Below are 21333 nucleotides of genomic sequence, written 5' to 3'. Positions count from 1 at the left end.
ACTTAAATAGTCAAAAGGTGGGGATGTTGTCATGTTGAGGAGGTGAGATTTGTGTCAAGGACGGAGCCAGAAATTTCATACAGGGAGGGCTAATAAACAAAAAAAAATTATTTAGGGAGACTTATTAAGAGATTTTGTTTTTAATTAGTAATAATTTTGAAGGATCACTAATGAATTAAGCAAAAACAGGGGGCGGGGGCCACCCTTGAGCTCTACTTAGCTCCGTACCTGATTTGTGTATTATTACTAGTTTTCACCCGTACTACGCACAAGTCTCTTTTTTCATTAAGGTGTTCTAAAATTAATTTTTGATAAGACATCCAATAAGCTAATGACGTTAAAACTAATGAAACATTTTACAAACTCATAAAAGTTATTCTGTTCTAATCCTTCTTCAAATTTCAATATTCACTAAACTTTTCAATACAGTTCGTCAGAAGAAGCATCATCTAGATCATGGTACATCATATCTACAAAGAATCTCGTTTAGCCACTTGATTTTTTTCATCATCTCGATTATATCATGAGATTTTATTGGTATTTTTATAAGGTAAAATGGACATCGAGTAGTGATTTAATTTCTTTAGTAACTTGATGACCTTTTTGGGTTTCAAATTATGAATTATCAAACATATAATAAATTAGTGAATTCTATATATATATCGAGTGTATTTCCATAAATTATACTTATCTTGTGTATTTTAAACCCGTGAATGTATTGCGTTCTTGTCAAATAATTTACACAATCATTGTATGTGTACTTGTAAATTCCGATCTATTAAAGAGAGTGTGCGTTTCGCTTTGGCACCACAAAATACTAATAATTAAATAAATATTAATTTATGGATCGAATTAGTTACTAAGCATTAAAATAAAATAATAATTTATGGATCGATTTAGTATATGTGTGTATGTATGTTCCTAGGGAACTGTAGGATGAGATGAACCAAATGATCATAAGAACCCCGAAACAATAGGTATCGAGAAAGTGTAAAAGTGACACTAAATTGTAGGATGAACCTGTGTATTATGGAGTGAGCTATATGTAACTTGCATGAGTGTACATGTATGGATATTTATATTGGGTATATAATACGAACCCGTAAATTAATACAGTGAGTGATTCTATATAGAGTTATTTTTCGTGTACCCTAAATTATGCAGTTAATGATATGTTAAGTTAAACGTTACGTATTAGTGTAGACAATAGAAACACAAAAATTCTAATGAAGATTTTATATAATGACTTTATGTGTATATAGTGTATTAAACTCGGGAATTTTCGTAAATTATAAACCCGTGATTTTGCTAAACACATTGCACACATGTAAATTATTTATTCAATCAGTGTATGCCTGCGTAACATTAAAATTACGATCCAAATGAAGTGAGTTTATAGAGATTATGTAATTGTATGTTTGTATGTGTACACGAGAGCAATAGGATGAACCCCAAAATGATACGTATTTAAACTTTAGCCCATGAGTTTCCATGTTACGTTACATGTATAACTTGGTCGTACAATCAGCTTATGCGTACTCAAGAATTCTTATATATTGAAGAGAGCGCGCATATTATTTCACCGCAAAAATAAATAGAAATAGATTTAAATTTAAGTGATTACACATAATTTGAATGTGTAACTATGTATGTACATGAGTGCGTAATTTTACCCGTTAAAATAGATGAATCTACGACAACGGTGAGAAATTTTTAAAGGTGCATTTGTGGAGCTGTCCAGCAAAGAAAAATTAGGATAAAAACTATAACAATGCAGTTCTATTTTTGTGATAGGTCGAGGACCATGAACAAAATACCATCTCCACGTCGTATTGCTTCTACACAAAATTAGTGTTTGAATCTAGTTAACAAACAACCTTAATCAAATCGAAGCCTTAAATGTCAAAACAGGGTGATTTTATTCTTGCCAAGGGAAGAGGTGCCTCTGAAATCAAGCACAATGTCAATTAAGGGAAGGCCCATACCTGAATAGATAACCAATTCTTAATAATAGTTACCACTAGTAAAAGATTTAACATAGCAAGATGATCTGTAATGCATGAGAGATCCGACTAAATCAGTCATAAACTAAATACATTCACGGGCTAAGTGGTTAAATTTACCATTGTTTATAATGTATCATGAAAATTTGTACTGGCTAAATGCAAGTCAGAGACAGATATAGGCATTTGTCCCAAATTTACCCATATGTTGGAAGGGATAATTTTTTTCCACACTTATTTTCCCAGCACTTGCTCACAGTCTAGCGATCTTTCCTTCTATGTCATGTATTGTCGATGATGTCCCTAACAACACATTCCTCTTTCACTTGCTCACATGCAAATATCATAGCCATACACATACAGTCGATTTTACTGTATCAACTGTGCAAATATGTGCAGTCAATGTTTTTTTCTCTTCTATTAAAGCATATATAAATATTGATATACAAGTAACAGAACTAACGTTATACTACGAGTATTTCCATTTATTACCTGTTTGAATTGAAAAGTGACGACCATCAAAGAAAACACCACCATTTAAAGATATATACACTGAATATCAATGCATTTGTGGTCGGATAATTTGTTTAATTCTTCACTGTAGTAACTTTTAAATGTTAATTAATTTTCTTTTCAGAAAAAAAAATAGAAAAAAAATATGTTATCGTAGCATAGATGTAAAATGGTTGAATTTACAATTTTACCTCATCTTTCTCCTCTCATTCATGTCATTTGTTTTTAAAAGCCTCTTTCTTTCAAAGATTGTGTGTTTGCAATTTTGCATGTAGCTGCTTCCCATCTTTTTTAGATTTCATATTCATACCATTTTGTTTACATCTTTTCGACACTGCTGTTACTCTATGGTAAATACAGGGTACCTAATAGCATGCCAACACATTACATATACCAATTTAATACATAACCTCCATTTCCATCAATTTAAAGTCCATCGAAAAATGCATGTTGGGTACAAATTAGTATTAATTAACCGAAAACTCAGATTTTTGATAATGTCGTATTGTTGTGTCTGCTTGAGATAAAAGACCAATTCCTCTTTAGTAAAAAAAAAAGGTACGACCAAACCTGTCGGCTTGACGGATTTCAATATGAAAAAAAATATTGAAACCTATCACTATTATACAATGGACTTCAACATTTTTAGTAAAAAAAAAGGTACTGAACTATGGAATAACCAATTCACCTTATTGGAACAACCAAAGGAAGGAAAAATTTAACAAAATCATATATAAAAAAATACCGAAAATCAAGTAACAGTAATCCTCAAGAACCTCCAGGAATAACAGTATATCCCCAAAAATCTCTCATGACCTCCCGTTGTGGCAGCTATCAATGCCGACTACTATACGTTGGGGGAATCTGTGTAAAAAGATAAAAGAACCAATCAACAAAATCAGTTGCTAATTTTTTTTAAGCATAATTGCTGACCATTTGAAGAGTGGGAAAGGAAAAAAATCTTCCACCAAGATCGCAACAACGAAAAATTATTCATCTTTTATACCCACAAAATGTCGCATTGCGTGAACAAACTTCAACATCACAATTCACGACCACAAAACAAATAAATTTCAAGTTTACAAAAAAATAAATTTAAAATAAAATTTCGTATTAAATAAGATAAGAAAGTTAAAATGGGAAGAGAAGAAGCGTACCATCAACAAAAGCTAAGTTATTCCACCTCCTATTCTTTCAAAATTTCTAAATATTTCTTCTGTTGTTTTGGATTATATTGTCCTCATCGAAGCACGTAAGAATACGAAAATTGTACATTTGATGCGGCTTAAATGCCGGTTCCCGAGGATCTAAGAGTTGATCGTAGTATTGATATTAATGAAGCACTGCAGAGACGATAATAGGGAGTAAAAAAAAAAGAAACAAAACAACACGTTACCAGATTTATAAGTATGTTGCGAGTCCGCATCATCTGAAAACGAAAAATATTTCCGGCTATTAACCTGATTGATCAAAAGCACAATAATTAAAAACCGGGAGAAAAAGGGTGAGGGAATTTTGTCTTGTTGGCCGCTTTATATAGAGGGGGGAGGTTGTGTCAGGAAAAGATGATTAGAGTATCTACTTCGGAATAAATAATTAGTACATTCTTACCTAATTCACAAATCCTATTTTGGATAGTTTATTTTAGAGAATAAAAAAAATACTATTTCATGTCTAATGTAACTATGTTTAGAGCGAGAAATAAAAGAAAATCCATTTATTTTACAGTGAAAATAAAATTTTATTTCACACAAAAAACGAAAATCCTATATATATATTTTTTTATCTTATACGTCTGTTTTTAGGAAATTTTTGTAATTTTGGATAGTTATATTATTTTCATATCACAGTTACAAATATTTTTGTACAAAAAAATATAGTACATATTAAAAAAAAACAGCTTTATTTAATTTATCCTACGCGTCTGTTTTTAGGAAACTTCTATAGTTTTGGATAGTTATATTATTTTCATAGTACAGTTACAAATATTTTTGTATAAAAAAATATTGTATATATTAAAAAAAATAGAAATCGGCTTTATTTAATTTATCCTACACGTCTGTTTTTAGGAAACTTCTGTAATTTTGGATAGTTATATTATTTTCATATCACAGTTACAAATATTTTTGTATAAAAAAATATAGTACATATAAAAAAAGTAGAAATCAGCTTTATTTAATTTATTTTTTATTTTAGACTAGTTTTATTTTTAATTATGGTATGACCAAAATTAAGAAAAGTAATACGAAAACAATTTTATTGTTTTTGCTAGAATTTTCGTATGCTTGTTTTTGTGTTGGATTGCTATAACTTCAATTCTTGATTTAATTTTTATGATTCACACTCTAAAATTTTTGTAATTTTTTACTTTTTTACAGGAAGACTAAAAGATTTATTTGCAAAAAACACACAATGCCTGAATCAAAGGTTAGTACCCACAATCAATCTGATCAATTTTTCTAATTTTCATTAGAAATATAATCTTATTGTTTAGTTTTAATTGATAGAATGGAGTTGTAATTAGAAAATTATTCTTCAGTTTTAATTGATAGAATGATTCGGAAAAAGGTAGACATTTGTTACATTTTTTATTCATTACGATGAAACCATGGATGCTATATTTTAATTTTTTGATTATCATGATGAAATCTTGGATTTTGTGATTAACTATTCATTGATATATTGCTGGCATATTTTGAGATTTTCAAGATCTAGCTATTTCAAGCAAGATTTCTTTTAAATCTTTTTAAGATTTAGCTATCTTATTATTGACAAAAAAATATTTTTCTGATTTTTCTGGTTTAAATTTAATAAGTTTTCAAAAAAAAAAAAGAACTGGTGGGGCCAGAATCAACCAGAAGCGAGAATTAACGTTGAGCTCTAGTTAACGTGAAGCTCCGGTGAATAAGAACGCTTTAAAAAACTCTGTTATTATATAGAGAATTAGGGAAGATTTGATAAATGCCCCAAAATCAAAAACAATCTTGGAGGAATGCCGCATTGTGGACAGGTTAGAAAAATACCCTTTTCATTACCTTTTCCATCAAATCCAGTTAAGTGGTCAAATGTGCACACATGTTGGGAACTAACATGCCAAAAAATGACTACAATAACCCTTCAGTTATGGTGCTGCCACGTTACTAGCTAAACCAATAGTGAGTTTTAACTGCATGAGTCATGTGCAGCTCACGTGGGTCTATCATATTACTAAGATATCTAAACTTTCATATATATATTACTAACAGGCCATGTTACCCCAGGTACCTCCACGCGGCTATGTTTCTCGCATCTAACTGTGTACATTTAAAGGCAGCCAAATTACATCAAAATTTAATGGATTATGATTGTTACAAAAGGTCTCCTCCCCCAAATCGTGTTTTTCTCACCGATACATATTGAAACACCAAAAATAAGTTTTTTACTTTTACAAGTAAATGTTATGACAGTAAGATTATGGTTAAGATAACATGTCTGTCACCATAATAGTTTACAGACAAAGAAAAAAAAGTATTTTTCATCTTTCTGATTGCTTGACTTCATTGTTTTGCTGCAACAGAGGCTTAAGCATATGCAGGTCACTTGGTTCTTTGGCTTATGCATATCTGGATTAGTTGGTTCTTTATTGACTTGCGATTCAGTCTCTTTGGAAGATGCAACTGCATCCTTTCAGTTTTCTTTCGCGATAAAATTGAGTTAATGTTTGACAAAACTCCCTGATAGACGCATTTATGTGTCTATTTTCATCTCTTTTGTGTATTTTGTTAGTACCCATTTTTGCTTATTGTGGTGTTTTTATGTTTGTTTAGGTGTTTTTGGAGAAATACCCCTTGTATATAGATTGATTTATTTTTTTTAGGTTTATTATTTTTTTTAGAATTGTTTGTTCCTTTTTACGTTTCTTTTTGTCTTTATTTTGCAGGTTCAAAGTGAAAACTAAGGACTTGGAGAGGAAAAATCTTAAAGCGAAAAGCGAAAAGAGAAGAAAAAAAGGACAATTTTAGGATTTAATTTTTAATTTTGTAATTTTTTTAGAGTGTGTGAGGAAAACTGTAATTTTTTATTTATTTATTTTGGACTTTGGACTTTAAACAATTGGACTTTATTTTTTTTAACCCTACGGAAGGGTATTATTATTAAAAAAATAAAAAAAATATTATATAAACTGTGTGCAGGGAAGGACGACGATTACTATATCGTCTCGGCCCCTTGGGTTCGCACACGGCATAAAAGTCGTGGCCCGAGTCGACGACAACGGTTCATCGCCCGTCTGGTACGGGAGGTAAGTCTAATCGAAACACCCGCGAATCTCCTGCAAGCGGGTTACTGTCTGCCTTAAGGTGATAATTGTTTGAGGACGAACCGGACTGTCTTTATTTTCCTAGTAAAGGGCAAGGCCTGGCCTAAACAAGATAAGGGTTCGGATTTCATCACCGTTCCCTTCTTGCCCGCCTTAGGAAAACGAAACCTAACGCGAACCCAAGCTTAAAATTTGGAATAGAACGAGACCGATAGGGTAACGAGCTTAATAGGAAACTCGTTCGAAAAATATTGGTTGCTCTTTAAGCACACTCCAAAGTTCATGATGGTTTCTGTGAGTTGAATGCGTGACTGCGCCGCCTTGTGATAGCGGTGAGGCCTTGGGTATCAAAGCTCCACTGAGCTTCCCTCGCCTCAATTCAACTTACTTTCACTCGGATTGATTCCAGAGGGGTTTGCTCAAATTGCAACGAATTCCCTTTCGAAAGATAGAAGCTGGTCTAGAAACAATCTAAGTGGAGCCATCATGCTTTTTGTTTGCTAGAAATCTTTAGGTTTGCTTTGGTGGAGTCGAGTCGGCCTTGTTTGTGATTGTAGAGAATCCCTCTGTAGTTTGTATTTCTTCGGTGATGATTCCTTTTGAGGAGACGCCACCTACGATGACGTTGCGAGAATATATGTCTAGAAATTCTCGTTATCAAGAGACGTCTTCGGAAATGACTCTTGGTGAATATATGCGTGGGCAGCGATATATGGATACTCCAACTTTTATTGAGGAATCACCTCTAACGATCTATGAGAAATATTATAAACATAGACCATGTAGTTGGGAACAAAGCTTGAGAATTCGTGAATATCAAAAATTATATTGTGATGATGATGAGGAGGAGGATGGTGATGATGATTATAATGATATTTCTAGTTCAAATCCAAATAATTTTAATAATTATTTACCTATTCAAAAGGACGAGGATTTGACTAGAAATACCCCCGTTTTAGACGATGATTACGAAACCGATGATGGTTTAGAGGAACCAGTTTATCTTGAGAGTACTGTTTTCGAGTCAAACGATTTAGAAACAATAGTCTTAGAAGAACTCGTAGAGATTAGCGGGGATGAACCTGACTTAGAAAAATCAATCGCCCACTTTCAGGAATCTGATGACCTAGAAATTAGGGAGATTATGACCAGTCTACCTAGAGACGCCGAAAACTCTAAGTTTGGGGGTGATTATCATTCTCCATGTTCTTTAACTCTTAAAAATATCCCTCACTTGGGACTTGACATCAATGCCTCACCCATCTTACAAGATTATCTTCATAATCGTTTTCCAGAACCTAATGATATCCAACAAGAGTCTCAAATGTTAGAAACCCATCCTCTGGTTGATGTGGTTAACCCAGGCAATAATACCAAGATTGATTTTTTTTCCGCACCAAATAGTTTTCTTCCAATTGTGGGAATGTATAGATTTCAAATGTGTCACTTATTAAGTTGTGAGACTAAACCTAAATGCCTTAGAAAATTAGAATCGACACATTTGCTTAAGAATGACCACAATTCTCACTGTGGTCAACTTTGTAAGTCATATCTGACTGACTTAGAGGATCCGCAATTATTTAGGTTATTACTTCGCGATTCTAAGTTCGTATTTGAGTTTTTACAGACTCTAAGACCTAGTGATTCGGATCCCATCTATGAAGAAACGCAGACAATGAAAATATTCTATTTAGACCCTTTCATAGAACCTGAACCTGAACCACAATTAAATATAAATATCTTAATCAGGAAACTAGATAAGGGCATGTTATTCTTGTTCACTTTCTTGGGTTATTGTAGTTTCCTTTGGTCAGCTCTTTTTCGTTTTGAAGACCCACAGTTATTTCGACTGTTACTTTATGGTTCGAGTTGACTAATCCTTTCCTAAGTCTGGCTGAAGACTTTAAACTTAACACTTCTTGGGAGGTAACCCAATCTCATGCAACCCGGTAATATCCTTCCTTCACTCTTTTGCTTCAAATAGTAACTGTCTCTCCTTGTTCATGCTTTTAATTTCATCTTTAAAACATTGAGGACAATGTTAGATTTAAGTTTGGGGGTATGGGAGAAACTTTTTAGTTGCAATAAATAAACTCCAGAGCCTAGAAATTTATGCGTATTTAGGATAGCACTAACCAATCTAAGTGGATGGAAACATTTTTGTTTTAGGAGTTGAGGAACCAATCTGACTAGATGGAAACATCTATAGAGTCTATTCATAAAAGCACAAAGCTCAGATGTTAGAAATAACATGATAGTTTCGCCATATCTTGTCGAGTCCTTTTCACTTTCTATTTTTAGTTTTCTTTTGTTTCAAGTGATTTGGTGGGGCACACGATTTAAGTTGTTACCTTTGCTAGGGTGAAATAGAGTGACTGAGTTACCTTTTCCAAAAAAAAAAAAAAAAGACCGGACCAATTAGACCAATCGGAATAAGTATTAACACTTGGATAGCAATATGCGTGTGTTCTCCCTGTTTCCGTCGCCTAAGCAAGCGTGGAATGCAGGACCCGTGGGAACTATCGTGTAATCTGCTGACAAGAAGCATGCGCTTGGATCAAAAAGATCTATTCATGCCGTTAAGTTTAAAAAAAAAAAAAAAAAAAGAGTGAATGGTTATGTGTAGTCAACTGCTGGTTCCCTTGTATTTGCCAGTTTGTTGATCTAGATTTAAGTTATTGACCACTGGTTCCCTTGTATATACCAGTGTGTTAATATTAGTCAGACCGGTATCTCAGTCATTTAGGTTAGGTTCACCTTGGCAGAGGCCTTCAGACAGATATGGGAAACACCGTTCACTTTTCAACCATCTACATTTTTCTTTTTCCATCTTCTTAATCTTTTCATGTGATTAGTCTGACTCCGAGTATGATGTCCATCGTGAAACTATCTTAGTAGAGCTCTGTCACTTATATGAATTTTAGTATGCTTGAGTGCAAACTCGTATACAACAATTGGAATTTCGCGTCAGGGTACTTCCTCCTGTAATTAATAAGTATGCCAACCAAGGAGGTTCTTTAGTGCTTTCCAAGATTTTTCGTAGATAGCTAGGGTCTGGAGTATTGGTTTTTGTGGGTACACCTCCGATAAACCCACCCGAGATTAACTCGGTCACTTTTCAAGAATAAATTTTGCTCGAGGACTAGCAAATAATAAGTTTGGGGGTATTTGATAGACGCATTTATGTGTCTATTTTCATCTCTTTTGTGTATTTTTTTAGTACCCATTTTTGCTTATTGTGGTGTTTTTATGTTTGTTTAGGTGTTTTTGGAGAAATACCCCTTGTGTAGAAAGAGTTGCTCAATAAGTAATGTTTTACACCCCGGAGAAATGCACTGAAAGGCACCCCAGAAATGCACCGGAAACGTCCCAAGAAATGTACCGGAGGATCCCAGAAAAATTACTATTTCCACCCAAATTACTATTCGTACCCCAGCACTCTGGATAAGGGGCACCTTCTTCTCAAATTCAAATAAACTTTTTGGCGGGAAAATTGGTTCATCAACTGGCAGATTTTAAATCGACAAAATGAAGGTGTTGTGTTGCGATTCAATGGCTCAAACTTGGTAGGAAGATGTGATATAGCTTAAGGAACACATTGTGGGCATCAGATTTGATCGGAATTGGCTGGAAATCCTGGTTTGAGTCACGAGCTCAAAACAGAGCAACGTGTCCTGTAACACGAGTTTGATTGTGTGTTTGCCATGCATGGAGTGTTTTGGAGGAGTTCGATGACTTTGGAGGCGTGGGGAAGGTTAACTAGAGCGTGCAGGATCAAAGTTTACGTGTGTAGAAGCCAAAAATGGAAATTATTGTTAAATATGGGCAGCGAGCAATGACGGGATTAATGGGAGATTATACGGTGTTATGGTCGGATATTTTTGTTCTAAAACACTATAAATACAAGGCTAAAGAGTTGAGAAGAGTTGGAGAGTCTGGGGGATAGTTTAGGAGTCGAAAAAAATCAAAAAGAAGAACACGCAGTGAAGAGTTTTCTGCTGGTGTAAACTGAAGAACGCGAAGAACAGACGCGTAGAAGCAGTCGTTTTACCCAAGCCTCTGCGACGCTCAAGTGAGGGACGTATTCAACCAGGAAACGGCACTTCCCTTTGTCGCTGTTCTAACAGCTGTTTGTAACGTTTTTATGCGTTGCAAACAGTGTTGTAAACCATTTTTTCTCCATTTTCTCTTGATTGTAAACAACTTTTGAGTATCAATGAATCATTTTGAGAGGTTTTTCATCATGAGTAGCTAAATCCAATCCCAGGGGTGACGGAGGAAGCCGTTCTTCCAAAAGTTATGTGGTAAAATTTATTAAATTTATTTATGCAACTCTTTTATGATTAATTGCACCGAATAAATATGGAGTAAATGATTTTTATTAATCAATTGTGTTTTCTCTTGATGGAGTATGCTTAGTAAATTTCTTTTGATACTTCATGCTCGCGATTAACAATGGATGTTTTCAAAATCTAATTTAGGCAATGATTAGAATCACAATTCCCTTTGATTGGAGTTATATTGTCTAGAATTGCATGATAAGAATTGTTATTGAATCACATAAATTTTGGTGGATGGTGGAATCCTGACCCCCAGTAAAAATTCTCTCACATATTTTGTTAATATTGTGCATATAATTTTATTTATTTAAATCTAGAAAAAAGTTACCTTCACAAGTTCGAAAAGAACCCAGATTTTAATCACTATTACTACAACATTTGAAAAAACATCACTCCCCCATGAGCAATGGTAACACCTGCTAGAAGCACACAGTTTCAGAACAACACGAAAACATTCAAACAACTGAATCAATTACCCTAACTATCACACACAAAAAAACAAACATTTCTTATAATCTTGGATGAAGTAATTACGGTGGGTTTCAGTTATTACCATTATGGAAAAAATGCTAACGCGGCTGCCTATGGTCAACAAACAAGTTATCGATGTCAAATAGCGAGCACATTTGCGAAGTTTATAAGAGGTCATATATCATAAATATAATTGAACAAGCACAAACTAAATGAATTATAGTATTCTAATGTCAAAGAAGGGCGTTTCATGTGACATAAAGTAAAACATTATGACACTAACATGTAATGGGTTTACATTAAAGTCTAAAACAAGATACATTGGCCATTTTCACATAATATGCTAAGGTAACCAAAAAATGTAGATCACTTTCCTTTGGTCTACCACGAGATATATGAGATCAATAGAACTCTATCATTATAAACCTAAACTACGAATAAAATTCTTTCTAACTGGAGCTCGGAGAGCTGTATTACGTCAGATTTACACCCTAAAAGCTGACCTCACATAAATCCAAATTTAAATAGTTCATAAATGAACCTGGTAATAAATTACAAGACATTAACCACCAATATGAGCACAACACAATATTGTCTAATTACCTTCAAAGCAAACTACATGCAAACTCTATAGAATCTAAACAACTGAAGTTACACAGATCCCAATCGAAATTGAGTCATAAATCATTTATCAACTATATCACTTAAAATTCAAAACTTACTCATTAATTCAAATCAAAATGATCATAAAAATAGCAAATAGCAAGAAATGCAACAATTTGAGTAAGAAAAAGAGTCTTATGTCCAGTAAGATTAAACGAATCAGTAAGAAACTAAGCAATTGAACCGACCCCCAGTTACTCATGCGACAGTTGTAAGCATAGTGTTGGGATACCGGATCCTAACATATAGCATATACATTATTCATCAAGCTAGAATTTTCATCAAAATTAGAATTGACCTCATTATTACAACAATCATAAATTGAATTATTAATAAAAACCCCAATTTGTATAATAGTCATACCAATTACTACTCAATAAATTAGGGTTTACGAAGAAGTACCAAATTTTAAAAAATTCCGAAGTAAAAAAATCGAACATCAAAAAAAGATTTAAAGAATAGTTACCTCGTCATATTTGTGGACATCCTTATGAAAAACTTATTTGTCTACAACCTTCAAACAACTTCAAGAACCATTAAAACCTTGTTTGTCGTCTAACAACCACTCATAAAAACAAATGGAATCCTAAAACACGATGTTGGGGTTGAAATGTGTCACGATAATCCTCACTCGAAGGGATGATCATCATTGAAACTCTATTCATTTGCAAAGAGAAAAGAGAAACGGTGGTTGAGGTATCAAAACTGAAGTAAGGGTTAGGTTTTCTTAAATTCTAGTGATTTCATCCCATTTGAAAGGTAATTTAATTATAGTGAAAGGATAAAAATATAGTTTTAACACTCGCGATATATCATGTGCTGAGATATTAACCGGTCAATTATAGAGAAATCTAAAAAATACCCCAAAATAAAAAAACAACCTTGGAAAAATGCTCCATTCCGTTACCTTTTCCATCTTATCCAGTTAAGTGGTCAAATATGCACACTTGTGGGGTATTAACATTCCAAAAAATGACTACAATAGACCTTCAATTATGGTGCTGCCACGTTGCTAGCTAAACTGATGGTGAGTTTTATTGCATGAGTCACGTGCAGCTCACGTGGGTTTATTATATTACTAAGATATCTAATCTTTCACATATATTACTAACGTGTCTTGTTACCCCAGATACCTCAACGTGGATATGTTTCTCGCATCTAACTGTCTACAGTTAACGGCATCCAGATTGTGCCACATGTCATTAGAACACCAAAATTTAATAGATTATCACTGTTACAAAAGGTCTTCTCTCGTATATCATTTTTTTCTCACCGGTACATATTGAAACACCAGAAATAAGTTTTTCACTTTGTAAGTTAATGTTATCATAGTAAGATTATGGTTAAGATAAACATGTCTGCCACCACTAGCTAAGCTAAAAATATATGAACAAATAGTGTGTCACCATAATAATTTACAAACAAAGAAAAAAAAGTGTTGTTTTCATCTTTCCGATTGCTTGTCTTCATTGTTTTGCTGCAACAGAGGCTTAAGCATATCTGGGTCACTTGGTTCTTTGGCTTAAGCATATCTGGATCACTTGGTACTTTTGACTTGTGATTTAGGCTCTTTGGAAGATGCCGATGCATCCTTTAATCTTTCGTTCGCGTTAAAATTGGGTTAATGCTTGACAGAACTCCCCCATGAGCAACGCTAGTACACCTGCTAGAAGCACACAGTTTCTGAACAACACTAAAATATTCAAACAATTGAACCAATTACCATAACTATCACACAAACAAAATATATATTTCTTATGATCTTGGTTGAAGTAATTCTGGTGGGTTTCGGTTATTACCATCATGAAAAATTGCTAACACGACTGCCTATGGTCACAAAAAAAAATCATCGATGTCAAATAACGAGCAAATTTGAAAAGTTTAGAAGAGGTGATATATCATAGATAATTGAAAAAGCAAAAATATGAATAATATTATATTAATATACGAGAAGGGTGTTTCATGTGACATAAAGTAAAACATGATGACGTTGACATACCATGGGTTCACATGAAAGTCTAAAACGGGATACATTGGCCATTTTCACATAATATGCTTAGGTAACCAAGAAATATAGATCACTTACCTTTGGTCTACCACAAGATATATGAGATCAATAAAACTCTACCATTATAGACCCAGACTACGAAGCAAACTCATTCTAACTGGAGCTCTAAGAGATGTATTACGCCAGAAGTACACCCTAAAAGTTGACTTCACATAAATCCAAATTTGAATGGTTCATAAATGCGCCTGGTACTAAGTTACAAGACATTCACCTTCAACATGAGATCAACACAATATTGTCTCATTACCTTACGAAGAAAACTCAAACTACATGCCAAACTCTACATAGTCTAATACAACTGAAGTTACACAAATCCCAATCCAAATTGAGCCATAAATAATTTATCAACTATCTTACTTAAAATTCAAAACATACCCATTAATTGAAATCAAAATGAGCACAAAAATAACCAAATCTGAATAACAAGAAACGTAGAAACTTGAGTAATAAAAAGAGTCATATGTCCAGTAAGATTAAACGAATCATTAAGGCACAAAGCAATTGAACTGACCCCCAGTTACTCATACGAAAGTTGCAAGTATAATGTTGGGATATTGGATCCTAACACATATCATATACATTATCCATCAAGCTAGAATTTTCATGAAAATTAGCTCACTATTACAACAAGCATAATTTGAATATTAACAAAACCCCCAATTTGTATGATGGTCATACCAATTACTACTCAGTAAATTAGGATTTACGAAGAAGTCTCAAATTTAAAATAATTCTAAAGAAAAAAATCGAAAAGCAAAAAAGGAGATAAAAAATAGTTACCTCGTCATGTTTGCGAACATCGTTACGAAAACCTTCTTTGTCTTCAACCTTCAAACAACTTCAAGAACCGGTAAAACCTTGTTTGTCGTCTGACAACCTCTTATAACAACAAATGGAATCCTAAAACAGGATGTTGAGGTTGAAATGTTTCACGATAATCCTCACTCGAAGGGATGATCATCACTGGAACTCTATCCACTTGCAGAGAGAAAAGATAAACGGCGGTAGAGGGATCAAAATGAAGTAAGGGTTAGGTTTTCTTAATTTTCTGATTTCATTCGGGTCGAAAGGTAATTCATAATGAAAGGATAAAATTATAATTTTAGCACTCGCGATATATCATGTGCTGAGATATTGACCGGTCAATTATCGAGAAATCGACTCTTAACTGGATTGGATGGAAAATGTAACGAAGTGGGGCATTTTTCCAACCTGTCCAAAATAGGGTATTTATCCAAGATTGTTTTTAATTGTGGGGAATTTTTCCAATTTTCCCTTTATTATTACTATCATATACATCTAGAAAACTTCGTGACCATTCTTTATAGCAATTAACCTCTCTTGCGCTGTCTTTAATCCTCATGCTCCCGAAAAAGTATCTTGGAAATATAGCAGTCACATAGTTACGCTTACGTATGTAAGTAAAAATTAACTATGACGTATTTGGTTTGGCCTTGCGGCTCACCGAGAATTTTGAACACAATATGCTCGATTGCTAAAGGTGGTCCGGTGTCTGTTGGATTTTTAGATTAGTACGCGCCCTAAAAATATCGAAACAAGTCTTTTATGATCATTATATTTAAATTGGAAGGCAATTATGGCTATGAAGTGACTGCAAGGCTTGCGTTTTATATGTGAATTGGGATCAAGTGGGGCTTAAGTTATAAATTTTCCGCGAAATGGTAGAATTTACCAAATCGTGATATACTTTGGATTATAAAGCAGATTTTGAATCTTGAAATCAATTCTGGCTCACGAAACAAATCTAGGTAGCATAACAAACTTTAAGCCAAAACCATATATAGTGAAAGATATTGTGCAAGGGGAAAACAGTTTGGTCCAGTTTCTATATTGGGTCCAGTTTTTTGTTTGACAAGGTTTGATTACTATCATACCCCTACATGTATCTTTCTTATTTTGGTATGACTGATGTTTCTTTTTTTCTTTTAAGTTGTACGCTAAAGCTAAGCTGTCATTTTTCTCTCTCTTAACTGTTTTCATACGTTTAATTACCGCGTGTCTTTCTAGAAATTACTTATTCTATTCCAAAATTAGTTATATGCGTTTTTGTTTTCTTTAAAAACTACCTATAATATAAAACAACATAAGTTTTTGAGTTTTGGGAGAACGGATAACATTTTGAGAGACAAACGCCACATTCGACCATTCTAGTCTCATCTTAGCCACGGACATTTGGCGGCAGTATCTCTCGTAATATCCCAAATTATAAATTTCTCTAAACAATTCTCAAATGGATTATATGATCTTAGAACAAGGTTAATTTTGTACTTCTACAATACGTCATAAGTGAGGGCATTAATTTGAACGGAATATGCGGAGGGGCTCATGTAACAAAAGGGTTTAACAAACCCTTTTGACAAATCTGCTACACCATCGGATTAAGTTAATCTGAAGGCCCATATTTTTGATGATGTGACAACATTTTTACTCATTTTCTTATTCGGCTCAGTTAACCGAGCCAAAAAATTATTGTTTTCTAAACATAAAAATAAGATTTGAGCTATATTTTCTCCACAAGAAAACGAGAATTGGAGAATAGTTTGTACACGTCTATCATCTTTCTTTGGTTGTTCTCCTTCTCGTTGATACTTAATTATATGATCATATGCGAAGCGATAGTTACTTAAGGAACAAGGTATGGTAGCACTGTCATCCAATCTTGATAAATTTTTATATGAAATAGACGTACTGTTTTTTCCTTAATAATACCTTGTCTCTCCATATACTATTTTTATCTCAACCTGAAATACAATTTAACACTAATCATATAGGCCATCATTATTAACTAATGGGAATCATCATATTAATTATTTAATAATAATAAGTCCATGTGATATGATTTTTCAGAATTTCAAAGAATAATTAGACATGAGTTTTACGATAAATTAGTTTATTTCAGTTTAGGGTTTATTCCAACAGTATATATAGCTGCGTCACTAATAGTATTTTATTTGATTCCAAGAGCAGTGGTTGAATTACCAGCTCATGATCCTTTGACTCTAAATGAAAAAAGTAACAACCTAGAAACACTATATGAAGGGATGCAATTTAACAGTTACGAAGAAGCCAGGGAGTATTATATGGAATATGGACGGTGTGGAACAGGTGACGGCAATTTACATGGTATGCTCACGGAAGGAAAACAGACTAAAAAATGACAATATTAGAGGGGTAGACAAAAAAAGCAGAAGTTGCAATACTATGCAATGTGGATGCACAACAAAGATGAAAATCCTTTTCGATGAAGAAAATAGTATGTGGTCGGGGATGGCGTTTTCAGATAAACACAATAACAAATTTGTATCACCACGAAAAAGAATGCGCATGGGGTCCAACAAATGCATGCCAGAAGGTGTAAAGGAGATGACAGAAAAATTCAGTATGGAAAAACTTGAAGTTGGAAAAGTTCCTGCAATCCTCGAGGAAAAGAATATTGGGTTTAATAAAAGAGATTGTTGGAATCATTTACGCAATGTTAGGCATAATAATTCAGAAGTTGGTGACGCCCAATCGGTTATTGATTATTTACATAGGAAACAAAGTGAGAATCCTAATTTTTTTTACAGAATTCAAGTTGATGAACATGGTAGAGTTGTAATTTTTTTCTGGATAGATGCACGACCATGTTTGTCATACAAACAATTTGGGGAATAGTTTTTTTCGAAACTACGTACCAAACGAACACATATGAGATGTCGTTTCTGCTAGAGCACTGCTCAGTCGAACTCGCAAGTGTTTCTATCTCAAGATGGTTTGTCAATGTTAGTGATCAAAACTATAAGTCTTGATTTATAGTCTACTTTATAGTAACGTTTCGGACTAGGATAGATTGTGTAGTTGAGCATTAGACTTCACGGCGTTCATCAATTGAAGACGAAGAACTACTAAGGAGATCTTGTGGAACTTCATCAACAAAAGGTATGTGGAGACTAAAACTCATCTATTACTTGGAAAGTCTATTTCTACTCTATCTCCTATATTGAGACAAAAGTCGTATTACTATATAGTTTTCGATTACACACATTTGAGATTTCGAGCTGAGTTTAACTCGCTTATATATTTCTCGGAATATGTGTCGGTAAGCTTTCGCTTCAACCAAGTTCATCTTATATTCTTGACGAAAGTCAATAGATGATAATGTGAAAATCGCCGAGTAACATCTTATATGGTTTGTGTGATACAATCATTTGGTGTAGACTTGGAATGTTTCGTTATGATTATTTCAATAAAATTGCTTTGATGCCAATAGTGTGTGAAAACGGCTATTGTCATCCTCTAAGAAAGTTTCAATGATTGAAATAAGAGTTTAGAATACTCAACCATCATTGGATTATAAACATAGTATGCATTCTTGCATGTATGTCATCCATGATCAGAACTAAAGTATGCATACCCGTATGCGTACTTGTAGTTGTAAAATTCTGTGTACCAAGTACACATACCGGTACGCATACTTTTGTAAGGTATAGGTCCGGGAATTTCTGCTGGGTTTTGGAAGTATACTAAGTATGCGTACCCGTTTGCATACTGGCGAACACAAACTCAGACCGGCTACTTAAGTATGCGTACCCATTTGCATACTTGAGTGGTTAAATTTCTAAAATCGGTTGGCTCATTAACTAATGCATTTATATATTAAGGAATGTATTCTTTGCAAACCGTGGCTATAATATTCATGACTTGATTCGAGTGAATGAAACCAATTTTTCTTCAATTGTGTTCTTGTATACTTCTATGAGAATATAACAATTGAACAATTTTTTAACTAGTTTCATTTGAGTCACTTGAACTAGGTATGGTTAAGATGAATAAGGTTGATATGAGAGTGTTCATATAGCTAACCTCGGTTAACTATGATTGAGCCAACATGGTGTACACGTTTAGCTACAGTTACTAAACCTAAATGAGGGTACGTTTCATTTGTGTATAACAAGCTAAGTTCGATCTAACGGTTGAAAGATATTAGCTTGAATCCAATCAGATATTCATCTAACGGTGAATATTGAATGCTTTGTTAAGAAGGTAACGTAGATTGCAAACCCTGATTTGAAAACTATATAAAGGAGAACTATAGAAACTGGGAAAATTAATCTCCACACCTCCTGTGTGATACTAGTTGTATAAGCTAGAGTCGATTCTCCATTAACCATGGGTTTTTCACGAAACCCTGTAGGTTAACGACTTAAAGACTTCATTGGGATTGTGAAGCCAGACCCAACTATTTTCTCTGTAGTTGTGTGATCTGATCTTGTTATTTCTATGGTATTTGAGTACTATCTTCTCTAAGATTGGCTCGAGATTTAATCTCCGATAGGAAAGATAAAAATTAGTCACAAACATCTTCGTCTCAACGTTTGTGATTCCACAATATCTTGTTTCGCTACAATACGATTAAGATTACTCTGAGGTGATTGTTATTTCTAGGTTGTTCTTCGGGAATATAAGTTTGGTATATCAATTGGTTCCTGTTCACCTTAATTTACCAAAAGACGGAACAAAACTCATAGGTATTTCTGTGGAGACAGATTTGTCTATACCTATAGACTTTTTTGTGTGAGATAAATTTGTTTATCAAGTCTGCGACTTTGGGTCGTGGAAACTCTTGGTTGTGAGTGAGATCAACTAAGGGAATCAAGTGCGTAGTATCCTGCTGGGATCAGAGACGTAAGGAGTGCAACTGTACCTTGAATCAGTGTGAGATTGATTAGGGTTCGACTACAGTCCAGTCCGAAGTTCATTGGTAGTAGGCTAGTGTCTGTCGCGGCTTAATACAATATGGTGTTCAAATCTGGACTAGGTCCCGGGATTTTTCTGCGTTTGCGGTTTTCCTCATTAACAAAATTCCGGTGTCTGTGTTATTTCTTTTCCGCATAATATTTTTTTATATAATTGAAATATCACAGGTTGTGCGTTGAATTGATTAATTGGTAAATCCAACCTTTGGTTGTTGATTGAAATTGATTGATCCTTGAACATTGGTCATTGGTACCGTTCAAGTTATCTCTCTTATATTCAATCGGGCTCGCAAATTCCTATTTGCCGATTACAGATTGAATTGAGAGATAGAGATATAAAACTCTTTGATATACTTTTCTCTAGATTGTGTCTAACTGTCTAGTTGATTCTCTGGAAAGTATATTGGAGTTTATATATTTAGATTACCAAACGAAATATTGAGTGTGGTTGTTAGACCCCCGCTTTTTCAATTGGTATCAGAGCATGCAAACACATTAAAGACCTTATAAGTTTGTGTTTGTTGCGATCTGAATATGGACAGAAGTGTTATCTCGTTTTCATCTTGCAATGTTTTTAGATTTATTTTTTTAAATTCTAAAGTTTATTTGGAAGATGATTTTTGCAGTATTAATCTTTACGGTTTTATATATTGCAAATTGTTATGGGATATGCTGTTTACGTCCGTGAACCTTGATTGTCCCATACTTGTTCAAAAGTTAACTCTATTATATGTCGATATGAAAGTATTGATAAAAGATAAAATGAAATTTTGACTACAAAGTTTAAGCCTTTTATGTCATTATGCATATATTGATGGAAGAAAGGATGAACTTTTGTTTACAAAGATTAAGTCTATTATATGTCATTGTGCAAATAGTGATGAAAATAGAATGAATCTTTGTTTATTCCGCAGTATTGGTCCTTCCCGGATCCACATCTTTGTGTACGTACTGTGTTTCCCCGTAAGTTCCCTGAAAAGACGAGGGTACCCAAATATACCTCAATCTAAAACTTTCCCACCTATAAGTCCTTTCTCCGAAAGTGATTGTCTATGGACTTAGTCGAGACAATACAACGAATCGGTTCACAATTCGTGTGATCGTCTATGGATATGAGATCGAGACAATATGACAACAAGATAACTTGCGTGATCGACTATGGATACAAGATCGAAACAATACAACAAAGAAGTATGACTACTTGATAATAGGTTCGGACTTA

This window comes from Papaver somniferum, chromosome 2 (assembly GCF_003573695.1).
Source record: "Papaver somniferum cultivar HN1 chromosome 2, ASM357369v1, whole genome shotgun sequence".
Taxonomy (NCBI): domain Eukaryota; kingdom Viridiplantae; phylum Streptophyta; class Magnoliopsida; order Ranunculales; family Papaveraceae; genus Papaver; species Papaver somniferum.
Note: the sequence above shows the minus strand (reverse complement) of the source record.